Genomic DNA, 18,038 nt, shown 5'->3' with positions numbered 1-18,038 from the left:
TTCACAAATGAAAAAAAATTGGGAAAGTAATCATAAAACCACAATTGTTTCCATAAACCACTTGTGTCAATGGTTTGCATAAACCAGCAATCTAAAAACCAGCAATTATAGGAGGGTCCACATGAGTCATGCAAAGAATTATAATAAGCCATGTGTAAGATGAAGCATAGGAATAGCATGCCATGTGCAAGAAGGTGTAGATGTGAACATTGAACCCTAAATTGAACCCTAAAATGAAATGAAACCCTAAATGGCATGGCAAGATGTGGTTGGTCAGAAGAAACAAATGTAGAAGATTGATTGGACAAGAATTTAGGGTTAGGAAAAAGGACTTGGAAAACATCTGATCCTTTAGTATATTAAGATATATCTGATAAATTTTCATTCTTTAAATTGATTTTATTGTCAAAATCATAAAAATCTAAGTCTATTTTAAAATTTAATTATAATAATTAATAAATTAATACTACCTCCTCCGTCAATAATTATAAGACTCAGTTTGACAAAAATGTACTATTTATTTGTATATTTTTATTAATAATATATAAATGTAAATATTAGCTCTACAAAAAAAAAAATATTAGCATATAAGATTTTGTTCAATTTGTTTTAATTAATATTTTTAAAATATTAAGTTTTTATAATTTTTACTAACAAACAATTAAAATATTAGTGTTCAAAATTGTGCATTGGTACGGTGGTCAAACAGAGTTTTATAATAGGGACGGAGATAGTATATTTTAACACACGGACGCATGTACATATTTAAAATTAAAACTTCTTGAGTGATGAAATTCATATACGTGGCCCGAATATCAAGGGGAGGCATAATCCCAAGATTGAGTCAAAGTCATGTTTCTTGCGTACTATTATATTTAGCTTATATTTAGGTGAAACCGTTGATCAAATCATAATAAAACCAAGTCATAAAACCAAAATCATAACAAAAACACAAGAAAAAACCTTAGTATTTTAGGAAGAAAAAAAAAATCACACAATAAACATGGCTGAGATGAGATGAGAGTACTGGCATAGACATCATCAGAGGTGAACGTGAAGCTATTGTTGAGGAAGAGGCTACAAATGGTTCTTGGAGACTCAATGTCAAAGAGTTTCATCCACCAACACAAAATGTTGTTCATCATCAAAACAAATCTTCTTTTAGTTTCAATTCCCTTCTTCGCAAGCCTAGTGAGTCGTTTATACTTCTTTTGTTACTGATTCTGAATATACTGCATTATTTATATCATATTCATTCATCCTTTCTTATCAGAATCACTTGCACTGTAATCCTTTTATATACACACGATTAAAGCTTAATCAATTATGAATCTTCATTCCCTTAATTTCTTTATAGATCGTTGTTTGTTTGTTTGTACCCTTTATAATTTTTTTAAAGGATTAAGTAGATTTTCATGTCAAGTTATGTGCCATTACTTGTTCACATTTTAATTTTTGTTTGAGTTTAATTGGATATGCAGGACATGGACATATTCTGTTGGGAAAGATACTTTTTCCTCTCAAAATGTTTTCACTCCGATGTTGTTATGATGATATGATTTAAAATGAAGCATAAAAGTGGCTTTTATAGTAATTCAAATCGGTGAGTAATGACTATAATTAATATAATTAATGGAGAAGTTTTCTCCTTTTCTTAGGGTTTTCGTTTAATGGAGAAGTGTCTCAGACACTGATGGCATTCCTTGTTCCTTCAGTCTTGATTCTTCAACATACTATCTTTACTATATGTTCAATGTTAAAACACCAATGAAACCACAAGTGTGTCCCAATTGTCGGGTAAGGAACTTGTTATTACCAATACTTGCAATTCATCTTCAAGCACCATCTTCATATTGGTCCGTTGATTCATCAATCTTTGAAAATCGCTCAAGTGTTCGGAAACACTCCGGGGTTTCTCTATACTTGAGGTTCACCAATCATCGAATAGTAAAGCTTTTTATGGGTTGTCTTTCCCACGTACAAGGTTTCTAGTTTCGTCCATAACATGTACGTAATTGTTTCGTGTGCTGAAAGACAATTTGATCTATCCATTGTCGAATTTTTCCAACAATTTTCCTGTTCATCATCTGACTTGTCGGTTGGCTTCGTCCCTTTATCTTGCGAAGGTCGATACAAATCTTTGCAATAAAGTATGCCTTTCATTCTAGGTTTTCAAATGGAGTAGTTTAAAGAGCTTAACTTAATAATCGTTGATGATCCAGGGTAATTGACTTGTCCATTGTTAATAATAGAAGTTAAAATGTGGTGAGCCGAAGCTCTGATACCACTTGTTGGAAAATATATCAATTGAAACAACTAATACAAGGCCATAAGTGTGTTTAATTGATATCTTTCCCAACAAGTGGTATCAGAGCTTCCGCTCACCACACATTTTAACTTCTATTAAACCCATACGGGATCATCAACAATGATTAAGTTAACCTCTTGACTTGTCCATTGTTAATAATAGAAGTTAAAATGTGGTGAGCCGAAGCTCTGATACCACTTGTTGGAAAATATATCAATTGAAACAACTAATACAAGGCCATAAGTGTGTTTAATTGATATCTTTCCCAACAAGTGGTATCAGAGCTTCCGCTCAACACACATTTTAACTTCTATTAAACCCATACGGGATCATCAACAATGATTAAGTTAACCTCTTGACTTGTCCATTGTTAATAATAGAAGTTAAAATGTGGTGAGCCAAAGCTCTGATACCACTTGTTGGAATAGATATCAATTGAAACACCTAATACAAGGCCACAAGTGTGTTTAATTGATATCTTTCCCAACAAGTGGTATCAGAGCTTCGGCTCACCACACATTTTAACTTCTATGAAACCCATACGGGATCATAACAATGATTAAGTTAACCTCTTGACTTGTTCATTGTTAATAATAGAAGTTAAAATGTGGTGAGCCGAAGCTCTGATACCACATGTTGGAATAGATATCAATTGAAACACCTAATACAAGGCCACAAGTGTGTTTAATTGATATCTTTCCCAACAAGTGGTATCAGAGCTTCGGCTCACCACACATTTTAACTTCTATTAAACCCATACGGGATCATCAACAATGATTAAGTTAACCTCTAGACTTGTCCATTATTAATAATATAAGTTAAAATGTGGTGAGCCGAAGCTCTGATACCACATGTTGGAATAGATATCAATTGAAACACCTAATACAAGGCCACAAGTGTGTTTAATTGATATCTTTCCCAATAAGTGGTATCAGAGCTTCGGCTCACTACACATTTTAACTTCTATTAAACTCACACGGGATCATCAACAATGATTAAGTTAACCTCTTGACTTGTCCATTGTTAATAATATAAGTTAAAATGTGGTGAGTCGAAACTTGGATACCACTTGTTGGGAAAAATATCAATTGAAACACCTAATACAAGGCCATAAGTGCGTGTAATTGATATCTTTCCTAACAAGTGATATCGAAGCTTCGGCTCACCACACATTTTAACTTCTATTAAACCCATACGAGATCATCAACAATGATTAAGTTAACCTATTGACTTGTCCATTGTTAATAATAGAAGTTAAAATGTGGTGATGAGATGAAGCTTTGATACCACTTGTTGGGAAAGATATCAGTTGAAACACCTAATACAAGGCCACAAGTGTGTTTAACTGACTTCTTTCCCAACAAGTGGTATCAGGGCATCGGCTCACCACACATTTTAACTTCTATTATTCACAATGGATGAGTAAACTCATACAGGATCGTCAACAATGATTAAGTTAACCTCTTCCAACTACTCTATTTGGAAGCCTAGAATGGAAGACATGTCTTATTGCAAAGATTTGTATCAACCTTTGCAAGATAAAGGGACGAAGCCAACCGATAAATTAGACAATGGATAGATCAAAGTGTCTTTCATCATGTTGTGCAATAAACATTTGCATACACACTATGGACAACACTAGAAACTTGTACGAGGGAAAGACAACCCATAATAAAACCTGTACTATACAACGATTGGTGAACCTCAAGTATAGTGAAACCCGAATTGTTTTCGAACACTTACGCAATTTTCAAAGATTGATAAATCAACTCACCAATATGAAGATGAAGCTTGAAGATGAATTGTAAGCATTGTTATTACTAAGTTCCTTGCTAGACAATTGTGACACACTTGTGGTTTCATTGAGTAACTCAGCACCATGTGGTGTTCTAACATTGGTGGTTTAGATGTGGAACTACGTACTAGATGTGAAGACTGAATTTCTTCATGGTGATTTAGAAGAAGAAATTTACATGGAGCAGCCAGAGGGATTCAAAGTCAAAGGTTGTATTATGGGCAATTCTGATGTGAAGGTGTATGTAAAGAAAGTGATCTTGAAGATGTGAAGAAGTAAATGTTGTGGGTTAAATGTATCCAATTTAGTTGCAGTATCTATTTGAGACTTATGCTTTATAGAGTTGAACTGACCCTCATACTTAATTTTCAATTGATTTTCATGCTTCCTTATCCTCTTGGTTTTACAGCCTAGTCTCCCTTAGGTTTATCCCACCTGTATCTTGGCCCCATTACAACCTTAATAAAGACCTTTTGATCTGTACATGTGTGTGTTTCATTGTGTGGATGTCCTCCATCTTTGAGGACGGAAGAGGCTTGTCAAGCCTATGGCAGTGCTAACTTTGATGATGTTCTTTGAGCGTAAACACTGTCCTTGACACTCCATTTTTTAATGATTGAGTGCACTTTATACAAATATTCCGTGAGGTTCTATCATTTTTGAAGCACTTTTTAGTCTAAAAGCCACCTTGTTCATTGCGCTTGTTAAAGATGTTGTTCATGATTGTTATCCTCCTTGAACCCTAGAATGTGCTAATTGCTTGCAACTTTGTGTCATGCCTTTCTTCCTTTCCTTTTTTCTTTCTATCTTTTAAATTTTTACATTAAATCTTTAACCGTGAGTTTTGCTCGGAGTGCAAAAGTTCAAGTGTGGGGGAATTTGATCGGTGCATTTTAATGCACATTCTTCTACTATTGTATTTATGTATTCATATAGTTTATTTTATTATTTTCACTATTTTAATGTGTTTTTATATTTAATTTTATTTCTAGCTTTATTTTATTTTTGCATTTATTTTATGAATAAACAGTGCTTTGACACCCTCTCAGTCCGCAGGTCATAATTGGAGCTACGAATGTCGGATTGAGGCACGAGAAGATGAGTTGGAATGATTAGATAAATATCTACAACTTTCATGTTGAAGCCTGAAGCCAATTTAGAACGGAAATATGTCAAAGAATTACGTTTTGTCTCAGACTTGATAAAACTAATTAATTTGCAAGAAATTACAAACCCTAAAGGCAGCTTCTTTGCAAGAAGTTATGTTTTTCGGCCCAATTCTTTTAAGGCCCGTTTTCATGTAATATTTAACTGAAAAACGCAGTTGGGCTGATTATTCACTATTCATGAAATTACAAACCCTAAAGGCAGCTTCTTGCTATGGAGAACTAATCACCATGGATTAATCTGCTGTAATCGGTTTCCGCCGACACTTTGAGGTTCTATAATTTTCAATCAAATTGCTTTTCCCTTTCAATATTTATGATATACGTCTTGTTTGCTTTATTTAAGTTCAATAGAATAAGTGTTGATATTTGTACGGAGTGCAAAACTTGTCTTGCAAATTAATTATTTTTATCAAGTCTGAGACAAAACGTAATTCTTTGACATATATTTGCTCCGAATTGGATTCCGGCTTCAACATGTAAGTTGTAGATATTTACCTTATCTTTCCAACGCATCTTCTCGTGCCTCAATCCGATATTTGTAGCTCCAGTTATGACCTGCGGACTGAGAGGGTGTCAAAGCACTGTTTATTCATAAAATAAATGCGAAAATAAAATAAAGCTAGAAATACACTCAAATATAAAAACACATTAAAATAGTGAAAATAATAAAATAAACTATATGAATACATAAGTACAATAGTAGAAGAATGTACATTAAAATGCACTTATCAGTATGTCAACTAAAAAAGAGGTTATACGGACTTAAGCAGGTGCGTTAATGTTACAAGAAGTTTGATTCCTTCATGATTGATCAAGGATACCGAAGGACTAACTTTGATCATTTTGTGTTTTTGTGAAGAGACTCGATGATGGTGAGTTCATCGTACTACTCTTGTATGTTGAAGATATGTTAATTGTTGGACAAAATAGTGAGAAGATCGACAAGTTGAAGAATGAAATGAAGAAGTATTTTTCTATGAAAGACTTGGGACTGGGAAAACAAATTCTGGGTATGTCCATCCGTCATGATTGGAAGGAGCACAAGTGGTGGCTATCAAAAGAAAGATATATCGAGAAGGTGTTAAAGATGTTTAACATGGAAAAGGCAAAACCAGTTGCTACTCCACTTGCTAGTCACTTAAATCGTAGTTCAAAGCATAGTCCTACAAATGAAATTGAAAAAAAGGAGGAGATGAACATTGTGCCATATGTCTCACCGGTTGGAAGCTTTATGTATGCAATGGTATGTATACAGGCAGATATAACACACACGGTTAGTGTTGTTGGTAGATTCTTGGCCAATCCAGGAAAAGAAGCATTGGAATGCTGTGAAGTGGATTTTGCGATATCTTAGAGGAACTTACAAAATGAGTTTATGCTTTGGAAGTAGAAAATCTGAACTGATTGGTTACACAGATGCAGATATGGTGGGAGATACTGATTCCAGGAAATCAACTTCTGGATTCTTGATAACATTTTCAAGGGGAGTTGTATCGTGGCAGTAGAAGCTACAAAAGTGTGTTGTTTTATCTACCACAGCGGCAGAATTCATTGCAACAATAGAAGTTTGCAAGAAAATGTTATGGACGAAGCGATTCTTGCATGAATTAGGGCAAGAACAACAGAAGTACATCATGCATTGTAATAGTCAGAGTGCAATCCACTTGAGCAAGAATTCGACTTTTCACTCGAGGTCACAACATATCGATGTGAGATATCACTGGATTGTGATATGTTGGATTCCAAGCAATTACAGCTTGCGAAAATTCATATTGATGACAATTGCTTAGATATGATGAACAAGTCCTTACCTAAGGACAAGTACGAGTTTTGCAGAAGAGATGTTAGAGCTCGCCACCTAAATCGGAAGGGAGGGATTATTCTCTTTTCTTATATTTTTCATTTTAAAATTTTGACAATTTTGGTTATCAATGGGTTTGAGAAATTGATAAAAGATTAGTAAAACTAAAAATTTGTCATTAAAATGTTTCAATTTAACTGGTCATGCATCGTAGTGTTTGCCTCTACCTTCTGAACCAGTTAGCTTGTAAATAAGACTGCTACAAACCATAGCATAGATTATGAGTGTATGTTTGATACCACTGTAGAAGGGCGAAAAGTGTATTCATACGAATAAAATTGATTTTGACAAGTTTAGGTGATGTTGATTGACATTGATTTTGCTTTTATAGTTGATTTTAAGTTGAAGTTAGGATTTGTAGTTTTTGATTCTAAATGTGTACCTTCTGACTCTAAATGTGATTTTTACACTCAAATTTATCGTTCAAATAAATCACTTGTGTTTCACTTTCAAGGGAGCAACGCAAAGTGGCGGATTATTACAAGAAGCAGGAGAGACTCCTTGAAGGATTTAATGAAATGGAGACTATGCAAGAAACTGGTTTTTTCCCAGGAGGTCTCACTGAGGTTGATTGTTCATATATAGCGCTATTTACGTTTAATTTTTCATAAATTGCGATGCATTTATCTAGTTTCGATGACTGCAATGTCAGTAGAAATTTGTGATTTACGGTGTTGTCAATTGTAGATTGCAGAAAATGCTACAATCTTATGGTCACTGTTTGACAACAATGGTGATTTCTGATTCAAACAGATTTATGAATAATTGAATTCAATCCATTAGAGAATTTTACTAAACAAAATTTCATTATGTTTTCTCTGGACGAAATGAAGCAACTTGCAAAGAATGAGAGGATGGCAGTTCATTAGCAGTTATTGCATCAACACTAGATTCTCTTGTCAGGTTTCTTGTGGTTTACTTCTAATGCAATAAGAAAGCCAAACCGATATCACTATCCTATTGGAAAGAAACGCATCTAACCAGTGGTATGGCAATTTAGGTCTTAGTCTGATATGCAATCGATGAGTCCTGTATAGGAGTAATTTTAGTGAATGCAATATAGTTTCATATTATTTTGAGAATGAAACACAAACACTGATTGGTTTCTATGCAGGGTATCATTGTTTTTGCATCTGTGATGGCAACCTTGGGCTTGCAGATTTTGATCAAGTCCGGTCTGCAGATTTAGTGATCAACTTTTGTTTTCATTATTTGTGCACATTTGAGTGTAATCGGTTCTGTCATGTATGTGCAGAGGTGTTTTAAATTTCTGAGTATCATTCTCTTTCTTACAGGCTAAGCCTGAAGTGGATCAAATAAAGTTGAATTGAATGATCTGGATTATGATATTCGTGACTGTAGTGAAGTTCATTCTTATGGTCTACTGTTGAAGATTTAAAAAGGAAATCGTCAGAGCGTATGCACAAGATCATTTATTCGATGTCATTACTAATTCCGTTGGATTAGCCGCTGCTGTTCTAGCTATCAAGTTTCACTGGTGGATTGATCCAACAGGAGATATTGTTGTAAGTGTATAACTACATCTTATTTTCTTCTCATTTTACTTTGGTTTTCTGATTGAGTTAAGATGTTTAACAATTAGTATTTCCATTAATAATTTTCCTATAACTCCCTTTGTATATTTGACATCAAAATATTGAAGGAGTTTTTTATGTCACGTAAATTTTGCATATTGGAGAGCAAGCCTCGGTAAGGTTGTTGAACTATGACCTGGAAGTCAATTGGTTCAGATCCTAGAAACAGTCTCTCTGTTCGTCGGGATAAGTTGCGTACATCTATCTAGGACTTTTAAAAAAAAAAACTTAAAAACGATATGAATCATAAACTGATCTGAACCACACAAAAACAAATCAAACTATGACAAACAGTTCCCGAATTGTACTAAAGTAGTTCGGCTCGGTTCAGTTCATGAATTATCCGTGACAATTCTGTTAATGGTTCAGATTTTTGGTTTTTTCAAACTGTCTTAATTATCAAATAACAATAGCAATTTGGTATAGTCCTGTTCACTGAGAGGCGAGAATCATTTTGGTTCGAAAAATACAGTTCGGATTTTTTTTTTTTTGTAAAAAGTAATTTCAGTGCGATTCAGAACCACAAAACTGGTGCACCGAACCTTTATACCAGATCAATCTGGGACGAAAAGTTATTGGTTCAGTTCAGTTTTATTGAATGTTGTAATGTTTAAGTTTCGTTTCTAAAGGAACCGCAAACAATCCTACTTTCCTGAGTCCACTTTGTGGACGCCTCGTGCATTAGGCCGCATATTTTTATGATTATTTGCTAGTTACTTATGCCAAATAACTCCATTATCAATGTACTAAGGATGATGATGATGATGATATCCTGATTGTGTATTACAGATTGAGAATGTTTTTTCACTCATCGGTAGAACAACACCACCAAATTTCTTGGCAAAGTTAACTTACCTTTATGGAAGTTGATATTGTTTTGCCAGAAGACATGGTTCTCAACCAAGGACACAACATTGGTGAAACTAACACTTCAAGAGAAGCTTGAACAACTTCCAGAAGTTGAAAGAGCTTTTGTGCACATTGATTTTGAGTTCACTCATAGACCCGAGCACAAGACGTCGGTATGATGCTGGAATAGAAGAGTTTCTTCTTACCTGATTTTCTTGATTACTTATTATTTGAGACAAGTAGTTTTTGGTTTATGGATATGTACATCAGTGTATAAAGTTCTTGAATATTTATTTAGAATTGAACCCTCAAAATAATAAGATGTGAATTACTCCTACTCTTTTTTTGATTACCATGTTATATGTTATCGCAAGAGATAACATGGACACGAATTCGAAACACTTTGAGCATGAGAGAAAATTGTTAACCTCATTATTCAATAGTAGAAGATGACTCAATTCCATGAACGATAACTACATAACAAGAAATTAAAAACACTACCAAACTTGTTACATCAGCAAAATTAGTTGGAAGTCTCAAACTTTCTACCTTGAGCTAGAAGATCAAAAACTAAACAAAAAAAGCCTAAAATACTATGAGAAAGAGTGAGAAAAAACAGCTTCAAAAGTATAAGCAAAATTCCTCAACTCTGTCTCTACTAAAACACGAGTGCAATAGATAGAGAATGGCAATGAACATCTCAGAGTAAGGGAATTCAATTATCACACAAATAGTTACACACGTTAAGAGTGTGAGAAATTTCAATACAGTTACCCGAAGATCACGAGAACCAAGCATAGTGCTAACTGCTTTTGACTTTGTAGCATCAAATGGTATATAAAGATGCTGCTTGGATCCGACCTAACTTTAGCTTTCAGTTCACGAATGTCACAGAATTTAACCTTTACTCAATTTCATTCAATCCTTTCATATTTCAAATCAAAGTCTGCTAGAAATAAAATGAATATTTCATCCATACCAACAATGGGAGAATCACGAGAAATAAACCATCTTAACAGTAAATTATACTACTAAACAAGATCAAGATAAACCCATCAAAATATGAAATGTCAAAATAAAATAAGTCGACGATGAAATTAAACGCCACTTTCCTGCCTAATGATTCTAATCAAATCTAGAAGTTGCTAATCATTACAAGAAAATTGGTCTCACACCGGGCGTCGATTATGTGGCATAAGTTTGCGATGAAGCTTCACCAAAGTATGCACTATTGTTGGGTCCGCCCTATCAATTGAAGTTAGCTCAAATGCACCAGCAGTTGAAAAATTGTTGTCTCTTCTTTGCAGCTCTTGAGCAACAGCAATCAAAGTAGGAAATCTTGAAGGATCGACCTTTGACAAAGCCACCTTCGGAGCCAAACACATGAAAAACTGAGGACAAATATGAGACGAGATAGCATTACATGCCTCGATGTATTTTTTCACCTCTCGTGAAACAGCAGAGCGAAATAGAACAGGAGATTTAGGTTTAACCAACATATCATTGATAAGTCTGAAATGATGCATCTCGGACCAAGCTAAGGCATTACACAAATATTGACACCCATCGGCAATTTCTTTATCTATTTTAACCAAATTACGACTTGCCTCCATGATAAATCTAATTGTATCTTGACATAATCTTGAACATAAACTCATATAATAAGCTATAAGCTAGCTTATTTGTGTTACCAAACAGAGCCTTCAAGTAACGTATGAGCTTATAGCTTATAGCTTTTTCATTTTATTCCATAGTTACCCTCATTAATTTTATTTATTTATTTTTTAAAAATTATAATAACTACCCACTAACACTTACCAAAAAAAAAAACTACTCACTAACCATGTATTTTTATATCATTTTGTACTTACGACAGCTAAATTTGCCAAACACTTTAATTTTATTCTACTAGTTTTTCAGCTATAAGCTACCAGCCATCAGCTATAAGCTATAAGCTAGCTTTTCAGCTATAAGCTAGCTTATCAGTTATCAGCTTGCTTATAGGCTCTGTTTGGTAAAAATAAGCTATAAGCTAGCTGATAGCTGATAGCTGATAAGCTAGCTTATAGCTGATAAGCTAGCTTATAGCTGAAAAGCTAGCTTATAGCTGATAGCTGATGGCTGGTAGCTTATGGGTCTGTTTGGTAAAAATAAGCTATAAGCTAGCTGATAGCTGATAAGCTAGCTGATAGCTGAAAAGCTAGCTTATAGCTGATAGCTGAAAAGTTAGCTTATTGAAATAAAAGTTGAAATTCCTGGCACACAGTGGACAGGTGTTGATCAAAGTGTATCAACACTTGTCTGTTGTAGACAGATGTTGTTACAAGTGCGCCAACACTTGTCTATAAACAGAGCAAATAACATAAAACAATACAAACAGTAAAGTAAATAACACACGAGAGTTGTTAACCCAGTTCAGCCTAAAGCCTACTCTGGGGGATACCAATCCAGGAATGAAGTCCACTATCAGCAGTATTACTTCGAAGCTAAACTCACCCGTTTACAACTTCTCACTTAATCACTACCCAATGACACTTCTACCTAGGAACTCCTAGATATGAGACCCCGTCCCAATTCCCACCTTAACAACACAGACAGCGTTGTTATTCAATTTCACAATCACAACAGGTGGAGACACACTCCTAAGAAACTAGGATTCACTCTTGCTTAAAAGCTTGCGAGTAAACCACACAACACAATAGAACAATCTCCGTACTTCAAAGCTTAGGAGAAGTTCACACTTACAACTCAATAACACTCAGGTCCTAAGCTTGCATCAATGAGACACAAGAAAGGCTCACAATTAACACTCTAAAATCCCTAAAACTCACGCTTTGTAAGACTCGATTTTAGATACTTGAAACCATATGCTTGCCTCCGTATTTATAGTAGTAGAATGACTTGGGCTTCAAGACAAAATTAGGGCTTCTAGAATTGCGGCAGCAGTGATATATTTTTGAAAACAATAGTTATATTTTTGAACCGCAAAAATATATTTTCCAAAAATATAATTCCTTTGGAAAATAAAACTAGGGTTTGGCTGCCTCATGAAACACATTAAACACGTGCGCCTTCCTCTGTAAGAAACCTTGAAACAATTCTTCAAACAGATCTTCAAAAGATTGAGTAGAAAATAATAACATCTAGCTGGCACGCGCAGAACAGAGTCAGGTGTTGTTCCAAAGTGTAACAACATTTGTCACAACACTTGGGGTCAGCACATTTGTCTCAACACTTGGCTAAAAATATGTTTTTGCAAAATGTAGCCAATATACAAAAACCCAACAATCTGTTGGGAAATCGTTTTATAAAACACTTTTATAAACGCAGCGGAATTTTAAAATTAAAATTTCCCATCAATGGATTCTTGTGAATGAGCATGATCAGGTGTAGAATATTACCTTTGAAGAACAAATTTGTGGTCGCCTTTCTTGATCACAAGCACCGCACTTGCAGCACCTCCACTTAGTCCACACGAACAGGAACCTTCGATCTCACAGTGCTAGCTGTTCTTGGATGAAGGCTGAGGGAATTTTGTGCGGTTTAGGGTTTAGAGAAATTCAGAATTTTTCTAAACTCAGTTAGGGTTTCAAAACCTAACTACTGAACTTCATAAGGCTCTATTTATAGAGTTTCTTATGAGGTCTTCAGTTTACACGAAATTGGGCTTCTCAAGCCCAATAACCGTTTTTCACTAACTGCACCCCCACAATAAGTCTCACTTATTTTTCCTTTCTTAACTGTCCTTATGTGTGTGACCCTGTAGGTTCTTATGACGTTGGCAATAATATTAATCGTAATATTATAAACAGTGAGCGGTATCTAGCAACACATCACTGTTACCCAAGTCACAGGAATGTCACGTGATCTGACTAACCTTTCCGTGATAAATATCTTGTGCACAATTACCCTTTTGTCCTCATGTCTATATTGAACACAAGGCATAGTATGTCATCCTTGTCTAGTTCAATATTGGGCCCATAGACATATCTCCCGTTATGTAGGAGAGACAAATTCCATCTAGGTCACTCATGTCCCTCAGCATGATTCGTGGGATACCCATCAACCAACTTTATAATTATCCAGTTACGGATAACGTTTGAATGGCAACAAGGTATTACACTCCTGCATCTAGGGTACATAGTGGTTTCAGGTCGAAGGGTGGAATACACCTTTTATCACTATGAGAAAACTTATGACATTTCATAACACTCTATGTAGTATTCTCATGGTGGGTCAATCCGATATAAAGTTACCCTTAACATTTATATCTATGTGAAGACTTGATAACTCATTATCCATGATCAGTGAGATATGATCATCAGTCTACCAACATAATAGTCTTTATGCTTTAACGTTATCCCATTTCACAATAAAGCTTGACTATGGATATGTTTAAGAATAGTGTTCTTATATTCAATGGAATCTCACGATTAAGTCATACTTAACGTTCCATAAATGAACTGACTATTCTAGGGACTTTATCATTTTAACATATATAAAATTAATAAAGAAAAGCCTTTTATTTGATAAGTAAATTATTCAATACATTTATTATGCAATTATAAATAATTGGCCTCTAGGGCTTACACCAACAATCTCCCACTAGCACTAGAGCCAATCAGGCATACTCCTAATACCTATGCCCCTAGTGTGGCCCTCATGCTTCGGCTGAGCAAGAGGCTTTGTAAGTGGATCAGCAGCATTGTCAAGTGTTGGTACTCTGCATATTTTCACATCTCCTCTATCAATTATTTCTCGAATAAGATGATAGCGCCTGAGTATGTGTTTGGACTTTTGGTGAGATCTAGGTTCCTTAGCTTGTGCGATTGCACCATTGTTGTCACAAAATAATTCAATGGGATCCACAATGCTAGGGAATATGCCAAGTTCAGTAATGAACTTCTTTATCCAAACAGCTTCCTTTGCTGCATTTGATGCAGCGATGTACTCAGCTTCGGTTGTAGAATCAGCAACTGTATCTTGCTTTGAACTCTTCCAGCTCACAGCGCCACCATTTATGCAAAACACATAGCCTGATTGCGACCTAAAATCATCCCTATCTGTTTGGAAGCTAGCATCAGTGTAACCAATTACATTTAGCTCTTCTTGGCCTCCATATATTAGGAATGAGTCTTTAGTCCTCCTTAAGTATTTAAGGATGTTCTTGATAGCCACCCAATGAGCCTCACCAGGATCAGACTGATAACGGCTTGTTGCGCTTAAGGCATATGAAACATCTGGTCGAGTACATATCATGGCATACATGATAGATCCTATAGCCGATGCATAAGGGATCTTACTCATGCGGTCTCTTTCTTCCTTAGATGAAGGAGACTGTGTCTTCGAAAGACATAGGCCATGTTGCATAGGAATGAATCCTTTCTTGGAATCATGCATATTAAAGCGTCTTAACACTTTATCTATGTATGTACTCTGGCTCAGGCCAAGCAGTTTTTGTGATCTATCTCTATAGATTCTTATTCCTAATATATAGGCTGCTTCACCCAGATCTTTCATAGAAAAGCAATTCCCTAACCAAGTTTTAATTTGTTGCAAGGTAGGGATGTCGTTTCCTATTAGTAATATGTCATCTACATATAATACTAGGAATACGACTATGCTCCCACTAACCTTCTTGTAAACACAAGGCTCATCTTCATTTTGAATGAATCCGTACTGTTTTACAGTTTCATCAAAACGAAGATTCCAACTTCTGGAAGCTTGCTTCAATCCGTAGATTGACCGCTGTAATTTGCATATCTTTTTGGCTTCTCCTGGAATGCAAAAGCCTTCAGGTTGTGTCATATACACATCCTCAAGGAGACTCCCATTAAGGAAGGCAGTTTTTACATCCATCTGCCAGATTTCATAATCATAGTATGCAGCGATGGCAAGTAAGATCCGAATGGATTTGATCATCGCAACTGGTGAAAATGTTTCATCATAGTCTACCCCATGAATTTGTTTGAAACCTTTAGCAACCAATCGCGCTTTGTAGGTCTGTACCTTTCCATCCATGTCAGTCTTCTTCTTGAAGACCCACTTGCATCCTATGGGTTTAATCCCATCAGGAGCTTCCACCAAGTTCCAAACTTGATTTGTGTACATGGAATCCATTTCAGATTTCATGGCTTCAAGCCACTTCTCAGATTCAGGGCCAGTGATGGCCTCTTGGTAAGTCACAGGCTCATCTTGATCCATGAGTAATACATCACCTTGTTCCGATATGAAATATCCATATCTTTCAGGTTCTTGACGTATCCTGTTGGACCTACGTGGTTCTTGTGTTACATGAGCAGGATTCTCTGTCACAACATCTTGTGCATCCTGCTCTTGTTCCTCCATTGGTGTGTCACTACTTTGTGGATCGTGAATTTCTTCAAGATCTACTTTCCTCCCACTGATTCCTTTGGAAACAAAGTCCTTTTCTAGGAATACTCCTGTTCGAGCGACAAACACTTTGCCCTCAGAAGGATTGTAGAAGTGATATCCTTTTGTTTCTTTTGGATATCCCACAAAGAAGCACTTGTCAGATTTAGGTTCAAGTTTAGTAGAAATTTGACGTTTTACATAAACTTCGCAACCCCAAATCTTTAAGTAAGACATATGTGGTTTCTTACCACTCCATATCTCATATGGTGTCTTTTCAACCGTTTTAGAAGGAACACGGTTAAGTGTATAAGCTGCTGTTAATAGGGCGTGTCCCCAAAAGGAGTTTGGAAGATCAGCGTGACTCATCATAGACCGCACCATATCCAACAAGGTTCGGTTTCTTCTCTCAGACACACCATTCCATTGTGGTGTTCCAGGAGGAGTGAGTTGGGATAAGATCCCACACTCTTTTAGATGGTCATCAAACTCTAGGCTTAAATACTCACCTCCTCGATCTGATCGAAGGATTTTGATTTTCTTTCCTAGTTGGTTTTGTACTTCATTTTTAAATTCTTTGAACTTTTCAAAGGATTCGGATTTATGCTTCATTAGATACACATATCCATATCTACTGTAGTCATCAGTAAATGTGATGAAGTATTGAAAACCTCCTCTAGCATGTGTGTTCAATGGTCCACATACATCAGTATGTATGAGAGCCAAAAGATCACTTGCCCTTTCACCTTTACCAGTGAATGGGGTCTTTGTCATTTTTCCCAATAAGCAAGATCTGCATGTTTCAAAAGATTCATAATCAAATGAATCCAAGAGCCCATCTTTATGGAGCTTGGAAATGCGTTTCTCATTTATATGGCCTAAACGACAGTGCCAAAGGTATGTAGGATTTAACTCATTAGGTTTAATCCTTTTTGTATCAATGTTATATATTGGCATTTCAAGATCAAGAATATATAATCCATTACTCATTTGTGCTGTGGCATAAAAAATATCATTTAAATAAATGGAGCAACAATTGTTCTTTATTGTAAATGAAAAGCCAAGTTTATCCAAACAAGAAACAGAAATAATATTCCTGCTAATGGCAGGTACATAAAAACAGTTCTCTAACTGTATTATTAAACCAGAAGGTAAAGTCAAATTATAAACTCCTACAGCTAATGCGGCAACTCTTGCTCCATTTCCCACTCGTAGGTCGACTTCACCTTTAGCCAATCCTCTACTCCTTTGCAGCCCCTGCACATTAGTACAAATGTGAGAACCACATCCGGTATCTAATACCCATGTAGAAGAAGTAGATAAATTAATTTCAATAACAAAGATACCTGCTGAATTAGAGCTCTCTACTCCATTCTTTTTATCTTCCAGGTATTTTGGGCAGTTCCTCTTCCAATGTCCAGTCTTGTTACAGTGGAAGCACCTACCCTCCTTTGCAACTCCCCCAGTGGGCTTCAAGGCTTTAGGGGTAGGTTTGGGTTTGGCAACTTCCTTGCCCTTCCCTTTGACTCCCTTCCCTTTGTTGCCCTTCCCTTTGTTTCCATTGCCAATCATAAGAACATGGTTGGACTTCCCTTTTGTTTTCATATTCTGCTCAGCTTGCCTCAACATGCCTAGCAGTTGTGGCAGAGTCTTCTCCATGTCCGACATGGTGAAGTTCAGAACAAACTGATTAAAACTCTCCGGCAACGATTGCAAGATCAGATCAGTTGCAAGCTCATTTCCAAGTGGAAATCCCAATTTTTCTAAGTTCCCCACGTACCCAATCATCTTGAGCACATGTGGACTTACTAGAGATCCCTCAGATAGCTTGGCTGAAAACAGGGCTTTGGAAACCTCAAACCTCTCAATCCTGGCTTGCTCTTGATAGAGCGTTTTCAAGTGTTCGATCATATCGAACGCATTCATGTCCTCATGTTGCTTCTGAAGCTCAGAGGTCATGGTAGCCAGCATGAGGCACTTTGCATCCATGGCATCATCAAGACGCTTCTGATAAGCATCCCTTTGTGCCTTTGGAGCATTGGCGGCAGGTTCATCCTCAGGGTTAGGTTGGGGTTCCTCAATAGCATAC

General features: G+C 36.0%; 1 pseudogene; it reads left to right on the top strand.

Moving 5' to 3' along the window:
* Positions 1–7,570: 7,570 nt before the first annotated feature.
* On the top strand, positions 7,571–9,908 carry LOC123886305 (annotated as a pseudogene).
* Positions 9,909–18,038: the final 8,130 nt, after the last annotated feature.

This window comes from Trifolium pratense, linkage group LG5, assembly GCF_020283565.1.
Source record: "Trifolium pratense cultivar HEN17-A07 linkage group LG5, ARS_RC_1.1, whole genome shotgun sequence".
NCBI classification, from domain to species: Eukaryota; Viridiplantae; Streptophyta; class Magnoliopsida; order Fabales; family Fabaceae; genus Trifolium; species Trifolium pratense.
This window is presented reverse-complemented; position numbering and strand designations above follow the sequence as displayed.